Source organism: Pinus tabuliformis, chromosome 5_1, assembly GCF_031772625.1.
Source record: "Pinus tabuliformis cultivar Carrire ecotype Pingquan chromosome 5_1, CPIR1, whole genome shotgun sequence".
NCBI classification, from domain to species: Eukaryota; Viridiplantae; Streptophyta; class Pinopsida; order Pinales; family Pinaceae; genus Pinus; species Pinus tabuliformis.
Window position 1 is genome coordinate 760,804,106 of NC_142305.1, and position 17,438 is coordinate 760,821,543.

Below are 17,438 nucleotides of genomic sequence, written 5' to 3' on the forward strand. Positions count from 1 at the left end.
GGACCCATGTACATTTTCCTACACTTTACGTTTATCATTCCTCTATCTCTGAACTAATATTCCTTTATCCAATCTCTTTGCCACATTTGTACTAGCTTGTACATTCATCCTACTACCATTATGTTGACATTTTTATCAAGTAGGCTGCCATCAAGGACAACAAATTAGTCATAATGCCAACACTTTACCTTTTCAAATCCTTTTTCAACACCTTTGTATGCTTCCCCTTAGCCATAATAAACCAAATGAACACCCACTAGGATGTTTTTCCCAACATTAAGCTTGGAATACATGTCTGATGACCTTGGTCATATTTTTCCTTTATTAACTTTATTACAACCAAAAAAATGACTATAAACCAAAACATACTTCCCATGGAGCTTTATAACTTAGATCAATATATTAAAAAGGAACAACCTACTAAAAACAAAACCCACATGACAAATATGATAACATAATAACCATACCACTTATTTGATCTTTAGAACACAACTCATTGTGGTATTTATAATAACAACCATACATAAATATGTATGTATACCAAAGCTCCTTTGCCTCAACTGGAAAACAATGAAGGAAACATAGCTCACATCTGATAACCCATCTCCGATGTAGCTTCATCAGGACCAAAGTGATACCATTGCACTTTAACTTTCTTGATTGCTCTGTTCTGGATCATGAGTTGTTTTCATTGCAAAATTCACTGAGATTCTAGCTGAAATTATCCTTCTGGTTCCACCTGCAATACAAACCAATCAATCATATGATTAAGATATTTCATATATATTTTAAGAAATGAAGCATGGAAAACATCATGGTCTTTCACTATCGGTGGTAGTGCAAGTATGTAGACCACTGGTCTAATCCTCTCAAGGATCTCAAAAGGCACACAATACCGAGGTGCCAACTTGGCTCAATGTCCAATCCTCAAGGTGCTCCTCTTGGGCTTTATGCACAAGTACACATGTTCCCTAACCTGAAACTCCTTAAACACCATGTGATGATCTATATAACTCTCTTGTTTATCCTATGTTGCCTTTAGATTTTTCTTGATAACCCACATTTCCTATTCCATCTCTACCAACATATCTGGTCCTATCAACAATCTGTTTGCTGGATCATTCCATTTGATGGGAGCATTACAACTCCCCATAATGTGCCTCAAACGAAATCATCCTTAGTGAATCTTGATACCCATTGTTGTAAGAAAACTCTATCAGTGGAAGATACTCCTCCCACCTCCTCTATTTATGTATAACATACATTATCAACATGTCCTAGAGAATCATGTTGACCCTCTTGGTCTATCCATCTCTCTTTGGATGATAATTTGTACTCAAGGCCAACTTTGTACCCAAACCTACAAATAATTCCTTCCAAAACCTGGAAGTGAACCTAGAATATTTTTCCGATACAATCTTCTAGAGAATAACATGAAATATCATTATCTCCTCGATGAAGACCTACTCTGACCTAAACTACCTCACTATTTGAATAAGTTGACTTAACCACTATGAAGTGAACTACCTTAGTCAACCCGTCAACCACAACCATGATAGAATCGTGCTATATAGATGTCCTCGGGAAAAATGTACTGAATTCCATTGAAATGACCTCCCATTTCCACTTTGGAATTGGAATCAGCTGTAGTAGACCACTTGGATGCTTACACTTTGCATTTACCTGTTGAAAATCCAAGCACTTGGCGATGAGTTCAACTACCTCTTTCTTCAGATTCAACTAGTAGTATGACTTCTTCACAGCGGTCAAAGTCTTTTGATATCCCAGATGACTTGAATATGGCTTGACATGAAATTCCCTCAAGATAAGCTTCTTTAGTTCATTATTTTCTGACACATAGATCTTTCCCTAAATCTAACCAAACCATCTATCGTAAGATGATAATCCACATCCTAATCACCTATACCCTGCTACTGTAACTTGTGCCTAAGCTCCTTGTACCTATCATCTTGTTTTTATTCCTGTAAGATATGATCTTGTAAATCTGTCCCATATGAACTTATGGCTGCTATATGATTTACTTGCACCCTTATGCTAAGAGAATCTACAACCTTGTTCTCCTTTCCCTCAATGTACCTAATATTGAAGTCAAACTCACTGAGCATGGCTAATCATTTAGATTTCCTGGAATTCATATTCAGTTGGTAAAACAAATAACTCAACCCAGTGTCATCACTCATCAACACAAACATCCTACCAAGAAGATAGTTCCTCCACATCTTCATTGCATGAATGATCACCACCAACTCAAGATCATATGTCACATAGTTCTATTCTTTATCATTCAGTTTCCTTGACTCATAGCATACCACATGTCCCTCCTACATCAGAAATCCACCAAGTCCTCTCTTGCAAGAATCTATACACAATAGGGAATATTTATAGTATCTACAATATTGAGAATTGGAGCATTTGTCAACAACTAATTCAATTTCTCAAAACTAGGTGGGCATTCCCCTATCTATTCAAATTTCTTTCCTTTCCTCTGTAGTGATGTAATATGATAGGAAATTCATGAGACGTTCCTGATGAACTTCCTGTAGTAACCTACTAACCCCATGAATGATCTGACCTCATCCACATAACTAGGAGCTTCCCATTCCATAGTAGCTCTTATCTTTTCCGGATCCATTGCTATGCCTTCCTTGGAAACAACTTGTCCCAAGTAATGTACCTTTGTTTGAAAGAAACTGCATTTACTAAGCTTGGCATACAACTGATTCTCTCTTAGCAACCTCAATACTGTTGTTAAGTGTTTGGGACGCTCTTCTACATTCTTAGAATATATAAATATATCATCAATGAATACAATCACAAACTTGTCCAGATAAGGACGCAACACGCTATTCATCAAACACATGAAAGTAGTTGGAGCATTAGTTAAACCAAAAGGGACCATAACAAAATCATAATTCCCATACCTAATTTGGAAAGAAATCTTGTAGATGTCCTCTTCTTTTATGCATACCTAATGATATCCTAATCTCAAATCAATATTCAAGAACACTGATGCTCCCTTCAACTAGTCAAACAAGTAATTGATCCTCAGAAAACAATACCTATTCCTGATCATCACCTTGTTCAACTTCCTATAATCAATACACAACCTGAGAGTACCATCCTTCTTCTTCAGGAACAACACTCGGGCAACCCACGACGATACACTTGGCCTAATGTATCACTTGTCAAACATTTCCTTTAAATACAACTTCAGTTCTACTAACTCTTGAGTTCTCATCCTGTACAGTGCTTTTGATGTTGGTGCTACTCATGGTACCAACTCAATAGAAAATTCCACTTCCTTGTTAGGAAGTAACTCTAAAATATCTACTCGGAATACATCCTAACACTGCTATAAAACAAGACACCTCTTCAAGGCTTATGCATCTTCAACATCCTTACCTTTATCACTTGAAATATGCACTGCAAACATTACACACCCTTTCCTATGACTGCGCTTTTCCTACATAGCTATAACCATTCTAACTGATTTTTCCTTCTTGTTACCCTGCAAGATTCTTTGTTCTCCATTTTCATCCAAGTACTCAATAGCCTTTTCATAACAATCTACCTTAGTCCTATGAAGATACAACCAATCCATACCTAGAAGCATATTGTATGATCCCAATGGATGCAAATTTAGATGCGCTAATGTAGGCATCCCATTCAACTCAAATGCGCAGGATCTTACCCAATGATGAACCCTTTCCTTAGTACATGTACCCAACTGCACCAACCAAGAATCTGCATGCACTTCTTTTCTCAAACCACACTTATCCACCAGGTTAGGGTTAACATAACTATAATTAGATCTAGGGTTAATCAAAATAGAAAAAACTTGATCAAAAAACTTAACATCCATCTCAATAATAGATGCTTGGTGATCTTCTTCTCTATTATCCAATGCTGCATAGATACGAGGAATTCTCTACCCACCATCTCCAACTACCTGCGACTCATGAACACTGTAGATCTAAGGCCTACCACCCTGATACGATAGACAATCCTTCTTGAGATGCTCGTTGCCACATATCCAACAATGCAACTGTATCCTACCATCACCTCTATTCTACTACTCTCCATGCTGTGGCCCATGTCCCTTCTTGAATGCATTAAAATTCTTATAAGGAGAAACATTCTCTTTCTCACCTGCATCGTGAGGTCTTGTTCTCTTTGGTAGCCATTTACCTTTAGTCTTGTCATCCCCTTTCCAACCTTGCTTAGACTCGGTCTTATGCTTTGATTGCTCATAACAATGATTCAACTTCTAGATGACCTCTTGCATTGATCGAGGCCCATCATACTCAATCTGATCCTTGAATGCTAATGGAAATTCACTGAAAAATCTTTGAAATTTGGCTTTCTCATCCTTAAGATATATCTCAACAACTCCAAGAAAATAGTCGTGTACTCCTAATTTATCATCAATCGCATCTTCAGCTCATAGAACTCCTTGTATTTACTATCGTAGTACCCCTATGACAAGTAATTCTTCCTGAAAAGTCTCTTGAATTCATGCCAACTCAACCTCTTTGTGTTAATTTCTCTGACACGCTTCACATCTTCACACTTGATGTTTTATTTCCCTTTGAGGATGAAAATAACTATCCTAGCCTTCATATTCTCTATGTAATCATGCAAATCAAAGAACTTCCTCATCCCAAGTAACCTTACCTCTGCATATTCTGATTTATTCAACTCTCCATCAAATGTAGGTGGCTTGGCTTTCTTGAAGTCATCTAGAAAATATCCCTTGTCATTCATGTTGTAAGGATGATAGAGATGATGAGCATGATACCTATCTGAACCAGAACTATAGTAGAACCCATGTCATTGCCTCTTCTATCAGGTGTATCCAAGAATATGCCATCTCTAATTGTGATTTCCTTGTCTCACCTATGTCCACCATGAGACCTGTTACCATATGCTCCATTATTCCTATCCTCCTATCCATAATTTATTCGTGGTTGTCCATGTCTCTGCAACTCTGACAAGCTCTAAAGGATGACTACTTGACCTCTTCTTATTTCTCCTATGCCCTGGAAAGTATTTCCTATGACTGGATAATTATGTTATTATCTACTTTGCAACTACTTATTTCTACCTTCAAACTTCTCAATGTATCTGCTATGTCTAGAGAGTACTCATATCTTGGCTACTCATTTGATATGTAAGGGGAGTCTCATGAACTATAATCCATCATTTTTCTAGTCATCTTTGATCTTCTTCCTACAAGTATACCATGTCAGCTAAACCAAAATATAAATATAATCAACATACCTTAGTGAAGTTCAGGGGAGGCTATCTCATCTACAAAATCCATCCAGATTAGTATGATACATTTATAATCATAATCACATCAATATACCGACATCATGCATGATAATACCAATTGCATGCCATGACCTCATGTACGACAACCATAACCATGAAAATGCATGCATAACAACCACATAGATAACTGACATGCATGCATGACAAACACATGTTTCCAACCTAGTCCAAGCATTGAACCATGCTTAGATACCAATCTATAATTTGTATCAAATATCACCCAAAGAGAACAAAATTATGCTTTGATACCACCACTCCCACATTTACCCACTTTCATTGGATTGTTAAGGTAAACATGAGATGAGGACTACTATGAAATGACTCAACCTCCTAAGTACATTTAAGGAAGTGTAATCGACAACCTGAAACTTTACTAACCTTCCTAAGGAGCTACAGGACTACTTGGAGCCAAATAACCACTCCAGGTGCCATAACCTTGAGTTAACCGACTTTTTGAGTGATATGGACTCCTAGATGCTTACATAAAAATGAAATCTAATGACTATAAGCCTCCATTTGCATGGATAACCTTGCCTCCCAACGACTGTAGTCTAGATTTCATAGTTCTGAGCACGCGACCCTAGAATCAAAGTCACTATTTTAGGACTAGTATCCAGACCTCTACCGAGAACTTGATAGAACTTTCCAGAATGATGAATGACATAAGAAAAAAGAAATTAATGCAAAACTTAGTCAAGAAATTGACCTATCCATGCTTAACCATGACAGACATTTCATCAAATAAATTATGAAAATGAAATCTACAGGTCATAAATGCATATCTGAACATAGGGGTCTCATACTTATCTGAGAATCGTCAAGAAGGTATAATTCCCTCTCACAATATATGCAATAACATCTATCAGGTCATGCACGAAATAACCATTCATTTACAAATCAAACATGATAAGAGACATAACTAAAATCTATCAAAAAACCATACTTACAACCAACATATAACGAAAATAATAACACTGATCGAACAACCATCAAAGCTGCATAATAGCAAGTACATTTACTCATAAAACACAAGAGTGAAAGAGCTCTTATTAACATATGAAAAATCCAACCAAGTTAGGGACTTCCACATACCATCCGACCATAGATTGGGCTTAACCAATTCTTTCTTTTAACCAATCAACCTCATGCCATATTCCAAGCATGAATGTGGGAACCCCAACAAAACAACTAGGGATTCCTTAGGCTTTACCGCAATCCTGCCAAAACCAGTCAAGGGACTCCTAGGCTCAAAACAAGCACCTACACAACTAGGATTTACAAAAATCTCACCATTATTGGTCAAGGGATTCCTAGGCGCAAACAAAAACATACACTACCAGGCTTTATCACAATCTCTCCAAAACTGGTCATGGGATTACTAGGCTCTAAACAAGTTACGATTCCTTCGAATTTCTTTACTAATACCTTGATGAATTTTCCCATCTCCACCCTCAAGTTTTACCGCAATCCTGCCATTACCGTTCAAAGGATTCCTAGGCCCTTGAGAACCTCACTTGATTCCAAAACCATCCGAAAATACAAAGCTCAACCAATGAAATAACCCCATGTTATGAAACCAGCTCACAAAAAGATAGAAAAGAGAGATCCACGTCTTAGAATTCAGCCTCTTCGAGGGGGCAACCTCCTTTACATTACATAAATGAACAATTCTTGGATGATACAAATGAAAATACCTCCTTTCTATATATAGGAGTCTAAGTGGTCCCAATACAATCAAAGCCTACATAACAATAATATTGTAGGGCACAACAATAACAATAGTGGGCTTCTATGTGGCACAATAGTAACAATATGGGCACTACATGGGTACATCAATATAAATAAGGGGTATAACTACAATAGTAATGGGGTAATCACTAGTATTATAGGGACCCAACATGCCCCTCTCCTTCAAAAAAAGTGTTGTCCTCAACGCTTGAGTAGTTCAGGATACTTCTGCATAAAATTCTCGTCCTCCCATGTGGAATCTTCAGCGGATAAGTTCTTCCACTTGATAAGGTACTCTGAAATTGATCGATTTCGTAGCTGTCGAGTTCTTGTTTCTATAACTGCTTCCGGTTCCAATATAATTTTTCCTTCTTCGTCAAGTTCTGGCAATATTGTTTGAACTGGGAGCTTGTCGCCTATAACCTTCTTTAAGCATGAAACATGGAAAACTGGGTGCAATCGAGAAGCTGCAGGAAGCTCCAATTTGTATGCCATAGTACCAATCTTTTGCAACACCTTGTACGGACCATAATACTTTGGTGATAATTTATTATCCTTCTTAGCTTGCTTGAGGGACATTTGCTTATATGGTTGTAGCCGTAGGAATACCCAATCACCTACATCAAAACTTCTTTCACTGCGATGCTGATCTGCCTGTTGTTTCATTCTATTCTGTGCCAACACAAGGTTATCCTTTAAGAGTTGGAGGACTTGTTGTTGATGTTCGATGTGATGTTCCACTGCCTGAACCTTAGAATTTTCTCTTAAATATGATGTGATGGATGGTGGTTGATACCCATAAAGTGCCATAAATGGGGTCATTTTTGTTGCTGTATGAAAGGAAGTGTTATACCACCATTCAGCCAGAGGCAACCATTTGACCCATTGTGTCTGTTTATCAGATACAAAGCAACGAAGGTATCCTTCCAAACATTTGTTTACTATCTCAGTTTGCCCATCAGATTGAGGATGATAAGATGAGCTATGAGCTAACTGAGTACCAAGACAAGAAAATAATTCTGTCCAAAAATTTCCAGTGAAAATGGGATCTCTGTCACTTACAATAATCTTTGGGTTTCCATGTAGCTTTTGAACTGTTTCCATAAATGCAGTAGAAACTGTACTGGCTTTAAATGGATGTGATAATGCACAAAAGTGTGCATACTTCGTAAGTCTGTCAACTACCACCATGATGACACTCTTTCCCTCAGACTTGGGTAAACCTGTGATAAAATCCATTGAAACCTCCTCCCAACGTTGGCTTGGAATGGATAAAGGTTGTAATAGACCCGGTGTCTTAATTGTTTCAACTTTATTTTGTTGGCAAACCAAACATTCTGCCACAAACTTTTGAATATCTGATTTAAGGCCATCCCAAAAAAATTCCTTCTTAACCCTGTGGTAAGTTTTTAAAAATCCTGAGTGCCCTCCTAAGGGAGAAGTGTGCAATTCCATAAGAATCTTTTGTTTCAGCTGGGAATTCTTACATAGGTATAAGCGATCTTTGTACCATAGCGAATCATTTTTCCAGCTAAATGTATCAGAAGTACTGGAATCTTGTTGTAGCTTTTGAATAAGTGCCCACACTTCTTTGTCGTTCTTCCATTCCTCCCTTGCTTCGTTTATCCAATCTGGTTGGATAATAGAAATGGCACACAACAATGCTTCCACATCCTCATCCTTTCTTGAGAGTGCATCTGCCACCACATTTTGCTTCCCTTTTTTGTAGATGATTTCAAAGTCATAACCCAACATCTTTGTGACCCACTTTTGTTGCTCTTCAGAGGATAATCTTTGTTCTAAAAAGTATTTAAGGCTATCATGATCTGTTTTTACCTTGAAGTGTCTTCCCATTAGGTAGGGTCGCCATTTCTTAAGTGCATGGAGTATTGCCAACATTTCCTTCTCATAAATAGCTTTTCTTAAAAACTTTCCCTTGATTGGACGACTTTCAAAAGCAATGGGTCTTTCATCTTGCATTAGAACAGCACCAATTCCATTTCCTGAAGCATCACATTCCACAATAAAGGTTTTTGTGAAGTCCGGCGTAGCTAAGACCGGTGCTTGGCACATTGCCTCTTTAAGATGTTCAAAGGCCTTTGTTGCTTCCGAATTCCATGAAAATGAATCTTTCTTCAATAATGTTGTTAGAGGTGCTGCTATTCTCCCATAATTCTTAACAAACTTGCGATAATACCCTGTCAACCCAAGAAATCCTCGCAGATGCTTTATGGATGTGGGGATTTTCCATTCCTTAATGGCTTTAATTTTGCTAGGGTCTACCTTAACTCCTTCATGAGATACAATATGACCCAAATATTCCACCTCCTGGACTCCAAAGAAACATTTGGATCTTTTTGCATATAATTGTTTCTCCTCCAATAGTTGTAACACCCTGTCAACATGTTCAACATGATCCTTCCAAGACTTGCTGTAGATTAGTATATCATCAAAAAATACTAACACAAATTTTCTAAGGAATGGTTTGAAAATTGAATTCATCAAACCTTGAAATGTTGAAGGTGCATTGGTAAGGCCAAAAGGCATGACCAGAAATTCATAATGACCCTCATGAGTTCTAAATGCTGTTTTCGGAATGTCTTCGACCTTCATTCTAATTTGATGATATCCCGAACGAAGATCCAACTTGGTGAAGTAAATTGATCCATGCAATTCATCCAGTAATTCATCAATAACAGGAATGGGGAACTTATCTTTAATAGTGAGCTTGTTGAGCTCCCTATAATCTGGACACATGCGCCATGATCCATCCTTCTTGTGCACCAATACTACTGGAGCTGAGAAAGAACTTTGACTCGGTTGAATTATACCAGCCTCTAACATTTCTGCAACCATACGTTCAATTTCACTTTTTTGGACATATGGATATCTGTACGGCCTGATGTTTGGAGGAACACTTCCTGGAATCAGATGAATAGCATGATCATGATCACGCATAGGTGGGAGACCTTTGGGAGTATCAAATACCTTGGAATGATTGTCCAGGACTTTTTGGAGATCTAGAGAAATAGATGATTCCAATGTGGAAACATCTAGTGAACATAATTGTGCAATTACACCTCTTTGCTCCTTTTTTAGAAGCTTTGTCATTCCATTAGAGCTGATTATCTTTCCTGGTTTCCCTGCAATACCCCTTAATTCAACTTCCTTTCCTTCCACAGAAAATTTCATGAAAAGTTCTTGAAAATTAAAAGCTATTGTACCCAAGGATTGTAGCCATTGGACTCCTAGTACAACATCAGCACCTCCCATTGGAATGGAAAGCATTGGGCTAGTCAATACATATTCTCCCATGGATAGCTTGATATTATGGCACTTTCCAGAACAATTTATTGTTCCTCCATTTGCAATCATCACTTGACACTCTGGAGCTGGATATAGGAAGCAATTCAATTCTTTTGCTACCCTACAATGAATAAAATTGTGGGTGCTTCCTGAATCAATCAACACTATTACCTTTTTCTTCTTGATTTGTCCTTCTATCTTGATGGTTTGAGGAGTGGTAATTCCCGCCAATGCATTACAAGATATGGTCGGATTTATTTGTTCTTCATCTAGGCTTTGTTCCTGGAATATATCCTCTTCTTTTGACCTTTCTTGCTCCTTTTCTTCTTCCTCTTCACAATCTATGTAGAATAATTTCTTCTCAGCACATTTATGACCTTTTGTGTATTTGCTATCACAATTGTAACAAAGCCCTTTTGCTCTTTTTTCTTCCAATTGTTGTGGTGTCAACCTTGTAGGTTGTGGAAGACTATGGGCAACAACACCTCCTTCTTTATAGTTGTGAATGGTATGCTTCCTAGTTGCCATAATTTTGCTTTCCATTTTTCTTGCTAACCTGAATGCCTTCTCTAATGAATCAGGTTCCCAAAGGCGCACATCATGTTGGATATTATCCTTTAAAGACCCTATGAACACATCAATCCTATGATCTTCTGGAATATCTTTTACCCTTATGTTCAATTTTTGGAACTCCTCAATGTGCTCCATTATTGGACCCTTTTGTTTGAGACTTATCAATTGGCTAAAAAAAGTGTTGCTTTTTGTATCCTCATAATGTGCTATTAATTCTTCCGTAAAAATGGCCCAAGTGATAAATGGTTTACGAGAACAAAGCCATTGATACCATACAAACTGATTTGGTTCCAAATATAAAGTTGCCATACGTACCTTTTGTGTGTTTTGCACATTATTGAGATCGAAGAATTGCTCCATCTGTAATATCCATGTGGCGGGATCCTTGCCATCAAACTTCCTCATATCGATTTTTGGAACATGGTGAGTCTTTGATCCAACATTAGAGTCTATGGAATCATGATTAACATTTCTTTTGTTCTCATCATGAGTTTCCTTTACTACCTTTTCACCATTAGTGACCCTTTCTTGTAGCAACTTCTTCAATTCTTCCATGTTTGTATTCAAATCTATCTTCAAATTTGCCATTGAATCCTCCATCTTAGCTTCCATGCCCTTTATCTTAGATTCCACGCCATTTACCTTAGATTCCACGCCACTTATCTTAGCTTCTGTTAGCTTTTGTGAGCGTGACATTTGTTGCACTTGTTCTTGTAATTTTGATATATCATGTAGCATTTCTTCCTCTTCTTCATGAGTCATGCTAGAGCTTTCAGGTTCCTTACTAGGTGTTTGCATTTTCTTTCCTCGGGGCATCAGTTACCGATAATAATGCTTTACTATGCCCTTTGAATTCCGTTAAACCAAGCTTACACAAAAATTAAAAAAAAACTACACACCTTTTTTCACTTTATAGAAGCCTGATATTGAATCTGATGTATCTCTGTAATTTCGGATCATCCAATTCTGAAATTTCTACCTGTAGTAGCCTTCTGCGTCCTCTTTCCAATGCCACAAGTCTGAGCCAAATTGGATTCTCCAAGGAAGAGTTATGTGAAATCTCCCACGGTGACTTGCTTTTAGACTGGTTCAGTAGAGCGAAGTTGTACGACGTGCCACGAGTCACTGTTTCGACCTTTGGATCTTAAAAACACCCACAAGAAACTACAGTCCGTCCTCTTTCTGTACCTTCTTACGAAACTTCAATCCGATGCTCAGAAAGAAAGTTATGACGATTTTCCCCAGGTCACCTGTTTTGAGTGTAATTCAGGAGTCATCAAAAAGACCAACTTCCTGAGATCATATCTCGGAAAATGTCACGCGAAAAGCTCTGAAATTCGTACCCAAGGTTCAGCGCGATGTCTTCTCAAATGGGTTTTTTTTGCGACTTCTGAAACGTCACAGAAAAAAAGTTATAGCGAAAATGCCACGATGACCTGTTTGGAGCAGCGAAACCCTAGAATCCAAAGCTCTGATACCAAATGTTATGAAACCAGCTCACAAAAAGATAGAAAAGAGAGATCCACGTCTTAGAATTCAGCCTCTTCGAGGGGGCAACCTCCTTTACATTACATAAATGAACAATTCTTGGATGATACAAATGAAAATACCTCCTTTCTATATATAGGAGTCTAAGTGGTCCCAATACAATCAAAGCCTACATAACAATAATATTGTAGGGCACAACAATAACAATAGTGGGCTTCTATGTGGCACAATAGTAACAATATGGGCACTACATGGGTACATCAATATAAATAAGGGGTATAACTACAATAGTAATGGGGTAATCACTAGTATTATAGGGACCCAACACCCCATCACACCACGACTATCTAGAAATGGAAAGAAAACACTCAAACCACTCTCACACCTAGAAAAAACCATGACAGTGACAACAAGAGAATCAAATACACACATGCATATACCATGCATGCAAAAAATAACAATGGAATGGTACATGCAACTTGATACCTTCAAATTAATCCTGTTGTAGCCACTTGATCCAACTATTCCTTGCTTGATCCTTACTTTCCTTTTCTTTCTCGTCCTTCCTTTTCCTTCTTTACTCCAATGCTAGAGTTCTCCAAGAATGCTCTAAGTGTGCAAGAATATGAGAGAGAGAATAGAGAGAGAGCTCCAAGCTAAAACTGACAAAAGGTTACGAACTGATACTTATAAGCCATTTTATCATTGAGGCCTCTATTTTCTTCAATTTCCTTAATTTTCCTTCAATTTCCTCCTCACATGCAACATGTGACTTTTCACCTCCCTTTTCTTCTATTTTCCTTTATTTTCATAAATAAAATGTCAATTAATGCCTCTTTGCATTTTCAAAGATTTTGCCAATTTCCCCTTAATAATCCATAATAAACCAAATGAACACCCAATAGGATGTTTCTCCCAACATTCATCTTGGAATATGTTTCCCATGAATTGGGTCTTATTTTTGCTTTATTAACTTTATTACATCAACTTTTAAACTAGGGTTGTTATAGAGGGTGACAAGGGAGATATGGAGAGAGAGAGAATGAGAGAGGAAAGAAGAGGGTAAGAGAGAGAAGGAGAGAAGAGAGAGAGGGAGAGAAAGGAAAGAGAGAGAGAGGGAGAGAGGGAGACATAAAGAAGAAGGGGGGAGAGAAGGGGAGAGAGAGAAGGAGATAGGGAGGGAGATAATGACTAAAACCATCGTAGATCCATCTTAACCTTAGATATATCAAGTGCCATGTTATCACTCTGATATTTCTTTTGAAGTTAATGAAGAAAGAAAAGTCAAAGGTAACCACAAACCACTTTTGGAGATCAAGACCTAGCCTTCTTGATGCTCAGAGAGGGCTCTCTCTTTATAATTTAACTTTGTTTTAGTTAAGATGATTTTAGGCTAGTTATTGCTTGCACTTGGGTTTTGTTTTGAAATTGGGTGGTGGGATCACTTTACTTAGATGAACAGAGGTTTGGCTTTTACCATTGGGCTATGGAGTCTAATGTCAGACAAACAAGATTGGATTCAGTTCTAAAAACAGTGTCTACAGGGCAAGATAGATGAGTTACTGCAGATCTCAAAGGCTAAATGGTGGAATGGTTTCAAATCAGATCCAGGGAGAAATTAAGGGTTCCCTAGGCTGGACTCTAGAAGGAATGAAAGAATTCAACCGAGATGGGAGAGAAATTAAGGGTTCTCAAATCCGGGTATCAGAGGAAAACATGTAAATGACTAACTGTGCAAATTAGAGTGTACCTAAACAAATTCTAAGTGATATTTCTAGTTAATTCATTCAAATTTAGAACACATTTAAGATTATGAAACACATAAGAAGGTAACAAAATCACACAAAGAAGATACTTCACTACAAATGGCTCATCTCATGAATCCTGTAGTGAAATTCTTTTATTACTTGTTGCAGTCTATTGCTGGAGGGAATTGCTCCCCTAGGGCTTTTTGGGTTGAAACCCTAGCAGACTGAAAGTTGTCTATTCAAAGAAACATGCATTCACAAAGCCATTATGCTATTATAAGCAAATTCTATGATAAGGGTACGTACCTTTGGTCCTACATTTGAGAAGGCCCTTAGGGTCCAAACCCTTCTTGGAGTTCCCTTCTTCTCTTTTGTCCTGCAAAACAACCAATTCAAAGAACACAACAATATATGGACAAAAACATATAAAGGAACCATCTTCATGTTATAAATAAAGGTAGTTAGTTATGAAATCCAAACAACCATTTACATATGAATTCTAAACATGATTATCATTAACATAAAGAAGATTCATTTCGGGAACCAAGACATGTGTTTCTTTTATTATAGACAAATAAAGTACATAAAAAAGGAATATTTTCTCCTGAGTCACCTTCAGCAGGCTCCAAGCAAAGCTTCCTTCCGGATCCGTTCCAGCCTCAAGCCTCTAACAAACTCCTTCCATGACTCTCTCCATGATGTCATAAATGGTGGATGAACATCAACACACAAGGAAACAAAGGTGTCCAGTACAAAATGGGGGAAGTGCAGAAGGCACAAGGGACTTCAGACCTGGTCAAGGGAAAAATATCAGCATAATAACTTTTCTCTCTTCTCTCCTTCCTTTGGCCTTCCCTTTCAGGTCTTTTTATACCTCTCCCAAAGTAGTTTTTTAGTTGGGAGTTGGTTGGGAACAGTTGGGCCATGGGCACTAACAGGTGATCAGCAAGTAAAACCCGCGATCTCCGCCCGAAAATAAGGAATTTTATATTTTTTTAAGTGTTTTAATACATACACATGGGTTGGGTATACACAGACCCGTGTATACACACGTTTAACTCAGGGCAATGTCGCGTATAAGGGATAAAACACTGTTTTTTAAATTTTAGGACCAGGTCTGGAAGGAGGGGTTGCCCTAGGCCATGAGTACAGCATCACAAACCATAGGAGTAGTATTTGGAGCTATAACAGATGCCCCCTAATATATGAGGTCAGAAGGGGTACATGATGGCCGAAATATATTATGCAAGTACATGGAAAGGAAGCCTGTCAAAAACTGAGAAGGACCTCACCAGAATTCAGCCTGCCAAGCCACCAAAGGAGATCAGAAAGAAACACTGTCTGAGGCGGGCATACCCATGCTTAGAAAAAGTAAAGCATGTCCGCATATCAAGTACAAGTGGATCCACTAAGTATACAAGTATAAATGACTGAAAAATACATAATGGATCATCTGATCATGATGAGCAAGTACATGTCTGAATATCACATATAAGACTGTCAATGATGCTGAAAGATGCAACGGATCACTGATATCAAAGACTAATCCCAAAAGGTACCAACTGAACATGATGGAATAGGATGGTACTACACTGCAAAACTCAGGTGCCAGCATATAGAATTTCGCCATGACTGACTGCAACATATAAAGTGGAGTGGTATCAACTAGCAGCAATAGGAGCAACTGTCAAGTGAACCAATGAATGCTGATACAACCTGAGGTCTTCACCGACCGCTGTGGTACATTTCTACACCATGGGAATAAATGATCTGAAGTCGACCATGTGAGAAATCGTTTGATTACTGGTAATTGATGTATACCGTTAACAAACGCGAGACTACTCACCGATAATGATAATGAGCGTCAAGGTACCCAGTACAATCTAACAAGTGTGAATAGATGAGCTGGAGTCGAACACCTGTAAGAATCTACCGATCAGGAGACAATGATGGTTTCCCACTGTCGATAGCGAAGGATCTGCCACTAATGACTGCAAACCCCAAGGTACTGCCAAATGGACTCTAGATCTTTGCCCCAGAGCAATGAGTCAGAGTCGATAGGGAAAGATCCGCTAGAAGGAAGGCATTAAGGCATCCTTCATCAATCTAGCGCGAGTGTAACCCGTAGGCCAATAATGTGGAAGGAATCGGACGAAAAAGATGTAGTAACCCAACTGAAGTACGTTTCCGGTGTACACAAGATGTGGCTAGCGCACAACAGAAACCCTCTGAACCAACCAATAATGAAAGCTGACACAGAGGCGAGGTATCCACCAATAGGGTCAAATGGAAACCAAGGTACTGCACGAATCCCAATGTGTGATAATGTAAGTTGATGTCGAACACAAGGGAAACCACTCAGTCAAAGACCCATGATACTGATCAATGCTGAGCACAAGGTGACCTATCAATAATGAAAATAGGGCCAGGGTGCAGCTCTAGGCCTGTCCTCAGAGCAAGATGTCGTCGTCGATAAGGACAAGACCCGCCAGCAAGAAGTCAATTCGAACCTTCTCAAACTGGCACGAGTAAAGGACCAATATAGCTGATGTGATGATAGACATGACACTGACAACCAGGGATGGCCGACTGAAAAATGAGTCAAGAGACACCGCAAAAAGGCTGACTCAGGCTAACTTCCCTTGAAAAAAAGCACAACTCAATGTGACTATGTGGCAACATATGATGACTCTGTATAAGTTCGCCATGCAGGAGGCACGAATGAACCCTCCATATCATTGGAAGAGATAACCAATCAGGGGAGAACTAACTCAATAACAAGGTTATGGCGTACCTAAGTCAAACTAAATCCCACCCATGCGGAAGAGACTTTGTTTTGATTGCTTTGTTCAAGGGCGACACAACTGACTTTAGCTGCCAACAATAAATGGAAATATTGTCCCGTTCCCTCTCTTTTTTGGAATATTTAATTTTTTGTCTTTTTCTGTTAATCCAAAAAAAGCATAAAAGAATGCTATGGTACAGTGGAAAGAATGAGTGTCAGTGCAATAGATGATCTAGTTCCTGGGAATGGAACGTTCCTATGCTCAATGCAGGGAGGTGAAAACTGGTCAGTGACACTCAAAGGTGTGTTCCTTCCACGGGTCAAGGTGTGTCAAGCTACAGAAGTCAAAGGTATGCAAGGTTGATTTTGCAGTCATCATGGTCAAAAGTTGGCTTAAACACGAGTCCAAGTGAAGCCGGCTCTAGGCCAAAAGGTGCAAGTGGTCAACATGCAAT